The sequence below is a fragment of the Helianthus annuus genome, chromosome 16, assembly GCF_002127325.2.
Source record: "Helianthus annuus cultivar XRQ/B chromosome 16, HanXRQr2.0-SUNRISE, whole genome shotgun sequence".
Taxonomy (NCBI): Eukaryota; Viridiplantae; Streptophyta; class Magnoliopsida; order Asterales; family Asteraceae; genus Helianthus; species Helianthus annuus.
In genome coordinates this window covers 17,274,575-17,293,132 of record NC_035448.2, presented here as the reverse complement: position 1 = coordinate 17,293,132, position 18,558 = coordinate 17,274,575, and the positions used below count along the sequence as shown (strand labels likewise).

Genomic DNA, 18,558 nt, shown 5'->3' with positions numbered 1-18,558 from the left:
GTGGCTCATAAAGGACCTCTTACCCTTTTAAAGGTATGTGTTAATTATGATGGTAGGTATGTTATTGTTCTTTCATCATAGGTATGTTATTGTTCTTTCCCTCTTTGTTTTTATTATTAATCCGTTTTCTAACGTGTATTGCATATCATCAAGAAGAAATTCTTTGTGTTTTTAATTCTTCCACTCCGAGGTGAGTTATGTTGATTCGTTGAGATTAGGGTTTATTTTTGTTTGGATTACGTTTTATTTTTACAAAGAAGTTTAGATTAGGGTTTTTTTTGTTCAGTTTTGTTACATCGATTTGTTCAAATTAGGCTTTCTCTTTGTTAAATTATGCTCATCGATTTGATTTTTTTCAAATTAGGATTTCTTCATTTCGGATTAGGTTTTTTAGTTTTTCTTTTGTTTTTCTTCACATACTTTTTTAATTATTTGATAAGATGGGTGTTGGGAAGAAGTTTGATTGGAAGGCCGTACTCACCACTTATTACGTGAACGGGCCGGACTCACCGCCTTAGAATTAAGTTTTATATCTCATCAATGTGTTTTGTATTTTATTTGTTCACAAGGTTAAGTGTTCTACATCCGTTTCTTTGCAGATAAGAATGTGTTTTGTATTTTATTTGTTCATAAGGTTAAGTGTTCTACATCCATTTCTTTGCAGATAAGACATGGAAATTGCACATGACACGGTTAGTGGCAACATGACATATATCAAGTTTTTGTAATCAATCTACTAATTTTAGTATACAGCTACAATCATATACAAATTTTAATTACCACGATTAGGAAATGGAGCGTGCAATAGTCGATGGCAATAGGGTTGAGACAAGACATATAATCATAACAACCATCGGTCATGTAAATGTTAACTAACATAGGTATAGGATTTTCAATAGAAAGATAGAGTAAATGCTAAAATTAGTAGATTCTTCAAGCGTTTGAAATCAACAACATTATTTGGTAGGAAAACAAATCTAAATTGAAGTTGTAATATAGGAATCTATAAAAGAATGTTGACGATTGTGTTAGATCAAATATTTGAAACACAGCAGCTGGTTGTTTACGTTAAAAGCATAACTTTTACACATGTGGTACTGAATGAAAGGGATGAAATTGCAAGCCATTGCTCCGGACAAGGTGAACCGGCTTTCTTCTATCTTTGTTTTTTAATTATTTAAGATAAATTTAGTTTAGGATTTCACAATTTCATGTTGAATTGATTGATATGTGGGTAACTGGAAAGGCCCTCATATTAGATGAAATTATTAATTATGTCTGGCCCTTTCAAATTAATAAAGTTGAGGTGTATGTGTATTTATTTTGTTTAATTATATTAGTTGGAGAAGATAAACTTACTTAGCTATTGTTTAATACATGAATTTCAGGTTCTTTCCACAAAACTTGCATCTGTCAATCTTATGGTGTATGATTTTGGAGTGGATTTGGATGCATTCAAGATTAAACCTAATGAGGTACCATGTTGGTTAATAGGCAGTGAGCATGGTTAGTAGTTGGATTACACCCGTATAACATTATTTTTAATTATATGCAATACATTTTTCATTCATTTACTTTTTATTCGTTAGTTCATAGCTGAATCACTAATCATGAATGTGTTTTTTTTATCTTCTTCGTTTTTGTGAATAGTCATGAATGGATTCAACCCGTGTAACTCGAGTTTCTAACTTGATCTCCTCTTTGGCATCATAGTAATTGGTATTGATACTAGCGTTGTACATAAACATAGCATATTTTTGTTTTTTTATTATTTTTATAATTTTTATAAAGTGCTATCAGCTAATTAGTTAAAAGTTGAGAGTGGTGTGCTACAAATCGAAAGTTGAGAGTGTTATCGACCAATTGATAAAAGTTTAGTTTATTTAAACCTAATATCTCTTTTAAAAATGTATTTAAATTTGTGTTTGATAAAATTTAAATGGTCCAACCCGCGAAGTTCGCGGGTGATAACCTAGTAATGTACATATCAAACATGTTGTAACATTCATTGTCCGCTTCGTTTAATACGATTTTATATATTTATGCTATACTAGGTTATCACCCGCGAACTTCGCGGGTAGAAACATTAACTTTATATTAATCGAACTATGTCATTAAATAAAATAAAAATACATGTTTTCGAACATAATTTTTTTTATAATTGTTTTGAATTGAAAGTTGTAGTCATTGGGTTGCGAGTAAGGTCAGAAACTTCGGGCAAGAACCAGAGGCAGAAACTTGCCTCATTGAATGACCCAAGAAACAAAAAAAAAACTTTTATTTTTTATAATAAAATATACGCATGGAGTTGTTCGAACCTACAAAACAAACTCATTTAATTAAATTTAGAAATTAATTAAAAGTTTACATAAGAAAATATAAACAACAAAAACTTTATTCATTAAATATACATTATATATTTTTTTAACAATCATGACCAATCGAAATATAACAAACTAATAACATGGATATTAATATAATGTTGATTGTTCCCATTTTCAAATAATCACTTGTTTATTAAAAAAAATCCATTAACTTTGAAGGCATTAAACTGTCTTGCTAATGGTATTCATTCATACCTAATACGATACGCTAATCAATAAATAAAACACACACACTAAAAAACCATTCAAATAATAATGTTGAGTAAATCATTCAAAACTCTATCCAAATGTATGCCATTTAGTACTCAAAGGTAACAAAACACACAACAAAGTGAAACCATCATGCTGCCTCCTGCAATTGAGGTGCCTACATAAAGATGTACTGCAGAAAACATAGATTAAACTAATCGCTCTTAACACGATACATTTTTCGTATAAAATGAGCGAAACTTAATCTTCCAAGTACCTCAAATGGTTTGCCGGATCGTTCAAAATCCAGTATGTTTAGAGCAACTTCACAGCTCTATGAAACAATCGGCTCTGGATATTTCGAGAATTCCTCAAGTAGAGATATACACTGGTCATCTACAAAAATGGTTTATTAAGGTCAAAAACATAAAGTTTTTCATAAAAGTGTCCCGAGTCAACCCAACAGAGCCGTTTTGACCCTAAAAACCATATTTGACTACCTACCCAACATAGTCCATTTTCCACCAAATGTTATTAAAAAGTATAGTAGATTTTAGAAGCATGGTTACCTTATATTTTTGGTTTTAAAAAATGTGGCAACTCTCTCTCTCTCATTTTCTTTGTGTTAAATTGTTTTTTTCCCTTTTCCTTTCAGTATATAATTCAGTTTATAACAACCTCTCATTTTTTATACTTAAATGTGAATCTAATAAGTTCTGTTCAAACTTATTTGTCTACAATCAACAAAATCTCATATAACCAGCAATTTCATGCGCAATCAAAGGTGTCGCAATCAAACACAGACATCAATAAATCTACACACTTTCTCAAAACATAATCTCTAACATCACTAACCTGTATCAATAATTCAAAACCCTAACTAATGTGTTGTGCACTCACTAATATCTGCTACACACGTCTCACTTATTCATCTTCACAACTTCAAACACATCTTATCTAATACCTTATGCCAATCAAGAAAATCTCATATATCAATCAGCAATACAATGCATAATCAAAGACCTCACAATCAATTTCAAACATCAATCAATATACAAAATTTCTCAAGACACAAAGTCTAATATCACTAACCTGATGCGCTACTGCTCAATAATGTGTCGGTGCCATGAAAAACTTCATAACCCTAACTAATGTGTTAACTTGCCAAGGCTCAAGGTTGTATCTTATTCCAATGTTGTTTGTCTGATGCATCGTCACAAATCTAACAACCGAGTCAATCAAACTATTAGCTAAAAAATTAAAATAATGATTGAGTTCAAAATTTAAAATTTAAAATTTAAAATCTGAAAATCAAATCACTAATATCTAATCTCGTAAATCAAGCAAACTTATTAGGAAAATCTAACCTTGCCAAGCAAAACCAACCGATATGGTACCAATTTCCAGCCATAGCAAGCATATCTCTGTCCAACATAGTTGCAGCCAAAAACTCCGGACCATCCAAAAACTCCGGACCATCCAAAATAAAAACACATAAACCTTGAATATTACTCAATTTATGACTACTATCCCATAAAACAAAACTTTGTCAACAAATTATACTAACTTATGCAATGGTAAACCATAAAAATAACAAATTAATTTAGATGATTAGCCTTGCAGAAAACCCAAATCGGGAAAGTTTACCTGAATTGTTAACGAAAAAAATCAGGCTCAGATTGGGTTACTCAAGCGGATATTAATCACTGGATGAGGAAAAGAATATACATCAGTTAATCGAATAGAGATCAATTTCCCATAAAATCCTATTCAAGATATATAGATATATAAATATATAGATATAGATAAAAAATGTGCAAGATATACCTTTCCTTCAACTTCTCATAGGATCCCATTCAAGAGTTCCTTGTAAGGGAAGGAGTCTGAAAGAAGTTTATCACCAAAAATTACAAAACACAGTTTGAATTAGATATGCAACTCGAGTACAAAAACAATAGTCGAAGACTCGAAGCATTCCTAAAATTACAAATAATATAGTCAAAGCATCTCATAAAAAAACATCAAGATTTCAAAGCATTCAAAATTTAAAATCAAACACAATAATGGTTTACTTCAAAATTTAAATTTAAAATAATGCTTGGCTTCAAAAATTAAAATTTAAAATCTGAAAATCAAATCACTAATATCCAATCCCATAAATCAAGCAAACTTATTTAAAAGTCTAACCTTTCAAATTTAAATTCAATTTACAGATTCGAAATTTAAAATCAAACATATTAATGGCAAACTTTCAAATTTAAATTTAAAATAATAACTGACTTCGAAATTGAAAATTAAAATCAAGCACAAAAATGGTTTACTTCAAATTTAAATTTAAAATGATGATTGACTTCAAAATTTAAAATTTAAAATCAAGCACAACAATGTTGTTTCCAGCCATAGCAAGCATATCTCTGTCCAACATAGTTGCAGCAAAAAACCCCAAACCATCCAAAATAAACACCTAATGAATCAAAATAAAAACACATAAACCTTGAATATTACTCAATTTATGACTACTATCCCCCAAAACAAAACTTTGTCAACAAATTATACTAACTTATGCAATGGTAAACCATAAAAATAACAAATTAATTTAGATGATTAGCCTTGCAGAAAACCCAAATCGGGAAAGTTTACCTGAATCGTTAACGAAAAAAATCACACTCAGATTGGGTTACCCAAGCGGATATTAATCACTGGATTAAGAACGGGTATCAAACATAAGAGCACACATGAGTTGATTAACGGAACAAAATGGTGAGGAGAAAAATATACATCAGTGAATCGAATAGAGATCAATTTCCCATAGGATCCCATTTAAGATATATATATATATAGATATATAGATACAGATAAAGAACGGTGCAAGATATACCTTTCCTTCAACTTCTCATAGGATCTCATTCAAGAGTTCCTTGTAGGGGAAGGAGTCTGAAAGAAGCTCTTCACCTAAAAATACAAAACACAATTTGAATTAGATATGCAACTCGAATACAAAAATAATAGTCGAAGACTCGAAGCATCCCTAAAATTACAAATAATATAGTCAAAGCATCTCATAAAAATCATCAAGATTTCAAAGCATTCAAAATTTAAATTCAAACACAATAATGGTTTACTTCAAAATTTAAATTTAAAATAATGATTGACTTGAAAATGTAAAATTTAAAATCTAAAAATCAAATCACTAATATCCAATCCCGTAAATCAAGCAAACTTATTAGGAAAGTCTAACCTTTCAAATTTAAATTCAATTTACAGATTCGAAATTTAAAATGAAACACATTAATAGAAAACTTTCAAATTTAAATTTAAAATAATAATTGACTTCGAAATTAAAAATCTAAAATCAAACACAATAATGGTTTACTTCAAAATTTAAATTTAAAATAATGATTGACTTCAAAATTTAAAATTTAAAAATCAAATCACTAAGGAAACATACGAAAAATATAGGATCATATTCCTCAATCACCTTTAACAACGAATGAGAGATGTTTTTAGGATCCATAACTACAAAGTAAGTAACCACTGTTTTAAAAAATATATAATGGTAATCTATTTATAGAAACAAAGTCTATTTACAGAAACCGAATCATAATTCCGAATACAAAAATCTTCTTTGACAACAATAATCTGTTTATAGAAACAAAAACAACTTTAAAAATGAAATTAAAGGCATCTTTAAAGAATTAACAACTAACTAAATACAAAAATTATAACTAAATGACTCACGATAAATCATCATCAATAATTTTAAGACATTAACATATGGAAGTTTTTCTCCCCACAATAAGGTTGCAAAATCATACGGTATTTCCTATCAATCGAAACAAAAAAAAAACATATAAGTTGCAATAACTTATTGTGTGCACAAAACTGAAAACTTAAGAAACATACCAAAAATATAGAATCATAGTCCCCAATCAACATTAATAACGAAGGAGCGTTATTTTCATGATCCATAACTGCAATGGAAGTAACCACTGTTTTAAAAAAATATAACGGTAATCTATTTATAGAAACAAAGTCTATTTACATAAACCGAATCATAATTTCGAATACAAAAATCATCTTTAACAAAACTAATCTATTTATAGAAACAAAAACAGCTTTAAAAAGAAATTAAGGATATCTTTAAAGAATTAACAATAAACTAAATACAAAATTATAACTAAATACAAAAAATTATAACTCACAAAACAAACCATAAGAACTTCAAAAGATAATCACATAAAATTTCAAATTAACACCTAAAGAAAAAATAAAAAAGAAAGACTATACATATCAAAAAACAAACAACAACAACAAAACTGAACTAACCTGTTTTTGGTCGACGAACAATTCGAAAAATATAGGATCATAGTCCTCAATCAACTTTAATAACGAATGAGCGTTGTTTTCATGATCCATAACTGCAAAGGAAGTAAACACTATTTTAAAAAAATATAACGGTAATCTATTTATAGAAACAAAGTCTATTTACTTCAAAATTTAAATTTAAAATAATGATTGACTTCAAAATTTAAAATTTAAAATCTGAAAATCAAATCATTAATATCTAATCCCGTAAATCAAGCAAACTTATTAGGAAAGTCTAACCTTTCAAATTTAAATTCTATTTACAGATTCGAAATTTAAAATGAAACACATTAATAGAAAACTTTCAAATTTAGATTTAAAATTATAATTGACTTCATAATTGTAAATTTAAAATCAAACACAATAAAGGTTTACTTCAAAATTTAAATTTAAAATAATGATTGACTTGAAAATTTAAAATTTAAAAATCAAATCACTAAGGAAACATACGAAAAATATAGGATCATATTCCTCAGTCACCTTTAACAACGAATGAGAGATGTTTTTAGGATCCATAACTGCAAAGTAAGTAACCACTGTTTTAAAAACTATATAATGGTAATCTATTTATAGAAACAAAGTCTATTTACAGAAACCGAATCATAATTCCAAATACAAAAATCATCTTTAACAACAGTTATCTGTTTATAGAAACAAAAACAACTTTAAAAATGAAATTAAATGCATCTTTAAAGAATTAACAACTAACTAAATACAAAAATTATAACTAAATGACTCACGATAAATCATCATCAATAATTTTAAGACATTGACATATGGAAGTATTTCTCCCCACAATAAGGTTGCAAAATCATACGGTATTTCCTATCAATCGAAACAAAAAAAAACATATAAGTTGCAATAACTTATTGTGTGCACAAAACTGAAAACTTAAGAAACATACCAAAAATATAGGATCATAGTCCCCAATCAACTTTAACAACGAATGAGCGTTGTTTTCATGATCCATAACTGCAATGGAAGTAACCACTGTTTTAAAAAAATATAACGGTAATCTATTTATAGAAACAAAGTCTATTTACATAAACCGAATCATAATTTCGAATACAAAAATCATCTTTAACAACACTAATCTATTTATAGAAACAAAAACAACTTTAAAAAGAAATTAAAGACATCTTTAAAGAATTAACAATTAACTAAATACAAAAATTATAACTAAATACAAAAAATTATAACTCACAAAACAAACCATAAGAACTTCAAAAGATAATCACATAAAATTTCAAATTAACACCTAAAGAAAAAAATAAAAACGAAAGACTATACATATCAAAAAACAAACAACAACAACAAAACTGAACTAACCTGTTTTTGGTCGACGAACAATTCGAAAAATATAGGATCATAGTCCTCAATCAACTTTAACAACGAAGGAGCGTTGTTTTCATGATCCATAACTGCAAATGAAGTAACCACTGTTTTAAAAAAATATAACGGTAATCTATTTATAGAAACAAAGTCTATTACTTCAAAATTTAAATTTAAAATATTGATTGACTTCAAAATTTAAAATTTAAAATCTGAAAATCAAATCATTAATATCCAATCCCGTAAATCAAGCAAACTTATTAGGAAAGTCTAACCTTTCAAATTTAAATTCAATTTACAGATTCGAAATTTAAAATCAAACACATTAATGGAAAACTTTCAAATTTAGATTTAAAATAATAATTGACTTCGTAATTGTAAATTTAAAATCAAACAAAATAATGGTTTACTTCAAAATTTAAATTTAAAATAATGATTGATTTCAAAATTTAAAATTTAAAAATCAAATCACTAAGGAAACATACCAAAAATATAGGATCATATTCCTCAATCAACTTTAACAACGAATGAGAGTTGTTTTTAGGATCCATAACTGCAAAGGAAGTACCATTGTTTTAAAAAATATATAATGGTAATATATTTATAGAAACAAAGTCTATTTAAAGAAACCGAATCATAACTCCGAATACAAAAATCATCTTTAACAACAGTAATCTGTTTATAGAAACAAAAACAACTTTAAAAATGAAATTAAAGGCAACTTTAAAGAATTAACAACTAACTTAATACAAAAATTATAACTAAATAACTCACGATAAATCATCATCAATAATTTTAAGACATTGACATATGGAAGTTGTTCTCCCCACAATAAGGTTGCAAAATCATACGGTATTTCCTATCAATCGAAACAAAAAAAAAAACATATAAGTTGCAATAACTTATTGTGTACAAAACTGAAAACTTAAGAAACATACCAAAAATATAGGATCATAGTCCCCAATCAACTTTAACAACGAAGGAGCATTGTTTTCATGATCCATAACTGCAATGGAAGTAACCACTATTTTAAAAAAATATAACGGTAATCTATTTATAGAAACAAAGTCTATTTACATAAACCGAATCATAATTTCGAATACAAAAATCATCTTTAACAACACTAATCTATTTATAGAAACAAAAACAACTTTAAAAAGAAATTAAAGACATCTTTAAAGAATTAACAATTAACTAAATACAAAAATTATAACTAAATACAAAAAATTATAACTCACAAAACAAACCATAAGAACTTCAAAAGATAATCACATAAAATTTCAAATTAACACCTAAAGAAAAAAATAAAAAAAAGACTATACATATAAAAAAAAAAAAAACAAACAACAACAACAAAACTGAACTAACCTGTTTTTGGTCGACGAACAATTCGAAAAATATAGGATCATAGTCCTCAATCAACTTTAACAACGAAGGAGCGTTGTTTTCATGATTCATAACTGCAATGGAAGTAACAATTGTTTAAAAAAATATAACGGTAATCTATTTATAGAAACAAAGTCTATTTACAGAAACCGAATCATAATTTCGAATACAAAAATCATCTTTAACAACACTAATCTATTTATAGAAACAAAAACAGATTTAAAAAGAAATTAAAGACATATTTAAAGAATTAAAAACTAATTAAATTCAAAAATTATAACTAAATACAAAAATTATAACTCACAAAACAAACCATAAGAACTTCAAAAGATAATCACATAAAATTTCAAATTAACGCCTAAAGACAAAAATAAAAAAGAAAGACTATACATATCAAAAAACAAACAACACCAACAAAACTGAACTAACCTGTTTTGGTCGACGAACAATTCGAGTCCAATTGTCACAAAAGATTGAGGGTTTACCATGAGAAAAACAAACCATAAAACATTCAGAACATATGTTATTAATTTTTGAAAAAAATACGGAACAGAAAGGATAAAATCAAACCTACACAAACTTAAAAAAAAAAGAAAACAACTATAACATTTAACTAACCTCTGTTGTTTCACGAATGATCGGAGTCCGATTTTATCCAAGATTTAGGGTTCCACATGAAAAACAAAATCAACAAAAATCAGTAACTTTGATAAATGTAGATGATGATAATAAAACCTCTGATCTTGATTTTGTTTGCAAATAAACAAAAAGATAAATGTTCAATCGCTTGATTAAAGATACACAATAGATAAACAACAAATTAAAACAACATACTTTCAATTTTTATGATCAGATCTACAAAATTTAGGACAAAGAAGAAGTTAATAGCATTCGACACAATCTTTATAAAATCAAGTTTCTATAGAATTGAATAACATAAATAAAGCAGATTTAGGATCGATTGTGTAGATTAATCGTAAAACAAAGAAATCAGAAACAATAAAATCAAAAACATAGAAACATACCTTTGATTGGTTAATAGGATTGATTTGTGTGAAGAAGATGATGTTGCAGAGGTTTGGCTATGGTTTAGAATTGAGGATCTTGGTGGTGGTGATAGGAGAGAGGATGCAACTTAGTTTTTTAGGGTTTGTAAAGTGTGTGCAAGAAGAATGAGAAAAAAAAAGGAAATATATACTATGACCCGAATTCAAAAAACCCGACCCAACTCAATTCGGATCCCGTCTTTTTTCCTTGGAATCGTGATTGTACAAAGCAAATTGGGATTTCCCTCCTAAACCAAATTGCCACATCAGCCTAGATGGCCAAAGACAAAGGACACATAGCCCAAATCCATCTCATTTATATATATATATATATATATATATATATATATATATATAGATTATTATGTTACCTAAATGGAGACTTATCATGAGCTCTTTGTTATCGAATTACTTACTCTAACCTAAAACACCTTTGATTTTGAAGCTTAATCTAATCCACAACCAATACGTTGATACTCTTATGCTAATATTTTTGCTCAGACATTCTTCATACGCTCGACACTTTTCTATATTAAATTGAGAAACAATATCTCATGTATTATTAATTAATTATATATGTAAAATCCGAAAAATAGAATAATAAAATAAATAAATTTTGTGGCATCTTTATCTTTGGGAGGATTTGATTTGGTAGATCAGGTGTACGATCTCCAATATCCACCCAACTTCGGTAGATCTTTCTTGGCAAGTGGACCCCACCACCGCCACTGTATCATATTATTTTAAGTTTTAACAAAATTTAATAAGATTAAATCTCGTCCTTATTGGTATAATACATATTTTAACGTTACAAAAGCATATATTCTATTTTAATTGTTGATTATTTAAGGTGTTTATGGTTAAAGTACTATAATTATGCATGTATTTTTTACTTGTATGTTATTCCTTCCTTTATAAATAAAAGAAATCACGTGACAAGATATTAATAACCTTTTATCTTTTTTTATTTTTCTTAATGTTGAGAAATATCATAAAAAAAGGTAACATAGATGATGCACTTGTTTTGGTCAAAAATTACCAAAGCAATTAAGTGATCAAATTAGTTAAGGGAGGTAGTGTGCTAAGAATGTGTATCGAAAATATGCTAATTTAGTTGTTTGTAAAAACAGTTTTCAGGATACGATTCAGGATATTGAGCTGTATCTACAATCAAACAATGAGCAAAAAGGTAAAAGGTGACACGGGATGTACGAGGAAAGCCCTTGATCAATCTAAATCGCCGGCACAAAATCTCGGGAGCTGACAATCGCAGCTGCCTTGTTCTTCTTATTACTTCAAATACCAGGATACAGTGCAGGATATGATGCAGATCAACTAAGTGTTACAATGCGATTTGAATACAAGTGTAAGTGTATTGTGAGTGTTTGCAGCTAGAGAGCTAGAGAGTTCGAGAGATTGTGTGTCCTTACCTGATCCGATCAATCCTATTTATAGTAAAACAAAACTAACTAACTAGCCTACAAATCCGGGATATAACGAATATTCCCTTTGTGAACGTTGTAGTCCACGTCTTCTGGCTTCAACATTCATATTCCAACAGATTTGCCCGAGTCTTTGGGAGAAGAAGTCCACTTGAACGTTATAGACTTGCACCATTAACCTGCACGTGGATTAATTAGTCACTATCAGGATACTATATCAGGATGTTACCAATATCCTGATCCGGTACCCTGATCATAACAAAAGAAACACGGTCAGAATATTATTCAGGATGTATAAGCGGAAAATCACCCATAACAATTGTCCCCAAAATATATCTGTTGGTATACCAATTCCAACGGATATATTTTAAAACTTATCTCGTGAATCGAGGTTATTAAGTTGAAACGACGGTTGAGATGACATTGTGCAACTTCCAACGTGGTTTACACTCAATGGCTATCTATTACGCCCCTATATCTTCTCTCTTTCTGTTTGAAAACCAAATATCTTCAACAGAATCTCCAGGTAATCATTCACTCTTCCTTTCTTGCTAATCTCTTCATTCTACTCCCAATGGCCACTAGAACCCGTTCTCATACTAGTGAATCGACGGAGACCTTCGTCCAACAAAACCTTCTCAAGAACCCCGAGAAAGAAATCTATGCCTTCGATAATGCAGATATCGCAGCGTTGAGAGCCTCCGGCGCCTTTCCAGATAGTGTGGTTATCAGACCATTCGATCGATCAGTTCGATCGGACGTTTCGTCTGTCGATTGGGTCTGTTTTCCGGCATATCCTTTCTCGCTAGGCCTTCAGTATCCTTTCCCCGAATTCATGATGCAATTTTTTCGAATCACCGGTCTTTGCTTCGCCCAAACAATACCCATGGTTTGGAGGGTACTAATCGTACTTAACCAAATCAAAAACTTTCACTTTCCTGACCTCTGCATCGAGGATATTCCGATCGCCTATCGTCTCCGATCACATGGTTCTAGCCGGTTTTTACTCTTTTCTACTTCTAGTAAACCCCTCATCCTCAAGGCTACCAAGAATGAGGATGGATGGCAAAGGAAGTTCTTCTTCGTTAAGCGAGATTCCATCTATGAGGGTGTTAGCCTCTCGATGGAGTGGTTAACCACCGGTAGGGTTTAGGGTTTTTGGAATATCCCTAAATACATCTTGAGCCTATATCCTGTGCTGATACTCTTTTATTTGGCCCTTATGCAATGAACTTCAGAGAAGTAGCCCCTCCTACTGAAGAATCTGAAAGGAGAATCGAAGCGATTTACCGGTTACCGGAAGGTGATAGGAGCTTTTCCACACATCTCCCAAGTTCCAGTCAATATTCATCGTCTGACATGTCTGGTAAGGATTATTCTGCAAATGATTGATTAGCTTAATATAATGAAAGAGTAGAAAATATTTAGAACTTCTCCTTTTATGCAGCACCAGCCAAAATCCCAGAAGTTTTTGACCTTGAGGAGTTGGACGGTTACTCTGATCCTGTCCTGGTCAAAAAAGAGCCAAGTCCCAAACCTATTACTTCATCCAAGCCCACCAGCTCGAAATCCACCGCCATTCCCAAGCCTTCACCAGCTACTAAGCCCCGGGCCTCTAGTTCCCATAAGAGGAAAGAGACTGATTCGCCTGCCGCTCCCGAAACATTTCCCTACGAGAACCATGGGTTTGTCGAGGCAAGCGGGTTCATGACTTTTTTTCTCAACCAGGTATAGATTCTTATCCCGTATTCTGCATATATATGTCAAACCAATATCTTGGTTAATATACAATAATACCTGCGTTTTTTGTTGTATGGCCTCGAACGTTTAGTTCACTTGTACGAAGAATCCTGCGGGCTCAACAAGATGCTCGAGTCCAAATTGAAGAAAGCCGAGGTCACTATTTCTGACCAAGGTATGATCGCCGCTGCTAAATCTCAACATTACGAGGACAAGTTCAAAGCTATGACCCAGGAACACCAAGCTGCTATCAAGAAAGTTACTCACGAAGCCCAAGCCCATCTTGACGCTGCCTAGGCCCAACATGAACAGGATATGGCCTCTTACCGGGAAGGACTTAAGAGCTCCGTCGTCATCTCCCTTCTTCAGGCTAGGCTAAAAATGGCTTACGAAGCCAAGGCCCTGGGCTTCGAATGCCCTTCTTGGAATGTCGACGCCTGGGAGACAAAGCTAAGAGGTCTTGGCGGTAATCCTGTGGAGCATCCTGCTAAATCTGTAGTTGAGGGGTCTTCCAAGGCGACTGAAAAGCTAATTGACGCTGGTGGCGAGGCTGAGAAGGATGTTCGAGGTAATCCTGAACCGGGTGCTGGTGAAGACGTGATGGATGAAGAGGGTGTTGCCCCTTGAATGCAACGAAGTGGGCGATGATGGATATTGTCGCCGAGGCCGGAGCCCACTTTTTAAAATTGGTGGTTTATGATTGTTTGAACAATTTCCCTTTCCTGTCTTTTAAACAATTTACTTTCCTGCACTAAAACAATATGGTGACCAAAGGTGGAGGGATCCTGAGTTTCAGGATGAAGCCCTTGGTCATCAGTTAGTATCGTTTATTTTGAACAATATAACAGTTGGAGGCGGATGGGTCTCGGTTTGAGACGAAACCTTCAACTCTTAAGTGAATATGGTAGAAAACTAACTGTGCTTTTGGTGGATGGGTCTCAGTTTGAGATGAAACCAAAAGCACAATCTTTTGATATGTTAATAATATAACCTTTTATGACCTTATCTGTCATTGTCCTTTTTCAATTCTTGTTATACATTGCTTAGTTTGAATACAATTTCAATGTTCCAAACTTAGTGTAATATTTCGAATGTCCTAACCAAACATCATGAAAATATCTTGATCAGGATACTCGCAAATATCCTATTAAGACTTTTGTCAAATAGGGTTTTTATAACTCAAACAACTTAGATAAAGTTTTCAAAGAAAAATGATAGTTCACTTTTATTTTACAAAGCTCGTTTTGATAATAGTGTTTCACTCAAATATAGTTTCAATTTTTCAATCTAATTACCATGCCTTAAACATTCTGAGCAAATTCCCTGAAATATATCTTGAAAATATATCCTGAAATATATCCTACGGATATATCCTGAAAATATATCCTGAGAATATATCTTGATCATAATATCTTCAATCTAAGTATTATACTCATAAATGTTTTAATCAAGCTTTTGTCAAATATAGTTCCAGAAATTTAAACAATTTAGATAAGGCAAAAAGGAAATATCATACCAGATACGGAGTATAACCCTATCCTCAGACTTCAATCTTTTTGCAACTTCTCTATCGGAGATGTCCCCGGTCTGGGACACTTAGTGAACTAAGCCCAAGCTTGATCCCCTGAATTCTTCACAATGCCTTAGTAAGAATGTCCCATGTGCATTATGTTTTCGAATACTTAGAAATTTTCTGGACTTCAATTGCAACGGTTTGTATAATTTTTGTGTTACAGGGGATAAACCCTAAAATATCCTGGAGATAAATCCTTAGTGTTTTGGTCAAAAATCACACTAGGATAATGCAACCAAACTCCAAGTTACGGGGAATGATGCTTGAAATGAAGAACTATGATAAGGATCACTATGATATAAATTGCACGAACAACACAAGGATTTATACGAGGAAAAAGCCCTTGATCAATGAATGATCTCCGGCATAAAAAACCTCGGGTGATGGAAACTACCGATCACCAAGCTCAAATAAATCAATTAAAGTTTACAACTTCGGATAGTGACGAGCTAAGTACAAGGATCACTATGCTTAAACGTGTAAAAGTGTAAGAAATGCTAAGTGTTTGCCAAGAGCTTTGTGACTGCAATTGTACGAGAGTGTGTGTAAGCAAAAATGGCTAAGTGTTCTAATTTTAGCTCGTCACCCCTTTAAATATGAAAGCTAAACTAAGCTAACTAACTGCCCGACTTTCATGCCATTCTCCCACGTTCTCCACAACGTCCATTTTCATTCAAATGAGTGCGAGATACCCGGGGAATATTCTATAGTAACGTTGCCAAGACCAAGTCAAGCTCAATACTCCTGCAAAATAATACGAAATACAAACAGCCAATCGTTAGTATGAGGATCCTTAAGGTGATCCATGATCCTGATCCTGAAGCTCTTCCGAGGATCACTATTGTCACGGCCCCCGACCCGGTTTGACCCGTTTCAGGAGCCGCGGGACAGGAACCCCGTGGTACTTTAATTTAGGCGACAGCGGAAGTCTTTTCAAAACAGGATCTTTCAATAATTCAAACTGCTCGTTAGGGATAAATTCCCGAAAATTACAATACTGTGATTTCTCAAGGAAATCTATATTTTCAAAACATGTTTATTTATTTATTTACATTGAGCCACTTTTCTAAGCTGGGAGTGCTACACGGCACTTTTCTTTGCTCACATCATATCACCTGAAACATGTTTGAAAAAGGTTTTGTCAGCAGGGAAATACTGAGTGAATCATTCAGTTTACTGAAAACGACACATTTGTTATAATCTACAGTATTAAGGGGAATTACAATGTTTCTGATATCAAACCAACTACCCACAGTATTTGTCACTCGACCATCCATTGGCTAGCCCATTTTTCCAATGGTGTCTGTGACTATGGTCAGATCACCCCTTGGCCACCCGTTTGTCCAAGTGTGACGGGAAATAAGTAATGTATACAAAACCCCACATACCGGCTGTACTTTGGTGATTACATAGACTTAATCCCTGTAATTATAACTTTGGAAAATAATTTGGAGTTTTGTAAAACAGTTGATTAAAAAGAGAATGACTCACATTGCAGATTTTACGAGCAGAGTATAAGCTTTACTGATTAGCCTTTTAACCTAATTTAAATAACAATGCACACACAAACGGGATTAGTAACTAATTCAGCAGTTACGTCAATTCACGAGATTAAACCCTCACAACTATTATCAAGTGCGATACTTAACAATTCAATGGATTCACAACGAATGACAGAGCATAGTCCGAATTCGAACAGCACTCAAACATTCAAGTCGAAATCACAATGAATAACAAAGTACAAGCTCAATTTGAGCAGCACTCGGACAATCGTTGGATAGTTATAATCGATCGGACGTTGAATCGTATAGCGATCGAGTTATTACCCTGATTGCGGCAGCACCTCGTGATCGTGTGTGTTTAATTGTGATATAACAGTGATAATTCGACGTCTACAGAAGCTATTCACGTCGTTCCAAGTCCCCTATTCAAGTCCCAAGGTCGGCTATTTATAGCCAAAATTTGGCCTCGCTTATGGACCGTAAGCCTGATCCCTTACGGTCCGTAAGGGATACCTATAAATCCTAGACTTGCCATGCACGAGAGTAGCTTGCATGAATCAATGGAATTGGCCAATCAGCTTTAAGCAACGAAATTTTTAGATAATTATCAACTAGGGTTTACCCCCCTCGAGTTTTAGGGGCCCTGATCCTGATTCTGATTGTTCTGAAAATTTTAGGGCTAGTGCAGAATTAATTGGGTGTCTCAATTAGGGTTTCCTTATTAACTAATTATCGTCCTAATTATTGATTTTAGTGGCAGTTGTTACAACTATCTGTCACAGAAGTAAGGATCACTCGTCAGGATAATAAGTAAGGATCACTAATTGTTAGAAAATCCTCCCCTAACAATTGCCCCCAAAATATAAGGAGTGTAATGTAAAAGTAACGAATTATGTTTTCTTGATCTTATCTGTAACAAACTTAACGGATTTATAGCTGTTAATTTCTAACTAGCCGTTGTGTCGTGACGTCACAGAAGTGACATTCCTGCAAAATCATGATTATAAATAGAGATAGAGATATGATCGAATGCATTTAAATTCAAAGCTACTCCCTTTATAACCGTATTCAGAAGATCAACCAGGTATTCTCCCCTTCATCTTCTCTCTTTGCTTGCTCTGTTTTTCTTTCTTTTTCCATCATTTTGTCAAAAATGTTGCTCCGGAACTCCCCTGCTAAGGATCATCAGAAGAACAGCCCGCTAAAAAGCCAAGGAATCATTGAAGATTCCATAAAGGAACGATGCTGCTTCACCGATCCACAGATTGACAGGATACGCTACTGTTTCCCAGCGAACACGGTTTTCAAATCCTTTAACCCCAACGCTCTCAGCGATCACATCTCTGATAACTGGGTTGCATTCCCTGTTACCCCATTCACCATAGGTTACACGTATCCTTTCCCAGCTTTCACCCAATCCTTCTTTTCCCTGACCGGCATATCCTACATCCAAGCTATGCTGATGATCTGGAGGGTCTTATATACCCTTGAAAGGATCATCGAGCAGGAGGGGATAGATCTAGGTATGGCTGAGTTAGGAGAACTGTATGACCTGACCACCTTTGGTTCCCATCGGTATTTATTCAAACGAAAACCTGG

The 18,558-nt window shown here is 32.3% G+C and overlaps 1 long non-coding RNA gene across 2 annotated transcripts; it reads right to left on the bottom strand.

Moving 5' to 3' along the window:
- Window positions 1-6,034: 6,034 nt before the first annotated feature.
- Window positions 6,035-9,237, bottom strand: LOC110934418. Of its 2 annotated transcripts, none has more exons than XR_004884928.1 (3): window positions 9,209-9,237; window positions 9,045-9,129; window positions 6,035-6,089 (listed from the first exon to the last, which is right to left on the bottom strand). It is a non-coding gene; the product is annotated as an uncharacterized LOC110934418 (long non-coding RNA). The 2 variants fall into 2 exon arrangements; XR_002588319.1 differs by lacking the exon at window positions 6,035-6,089 and adding an exon at window positions 8,786-8,823.
- Between the last annotated feature and the right edge of the window lie 9,321 nt (window positions 9,238-18,558).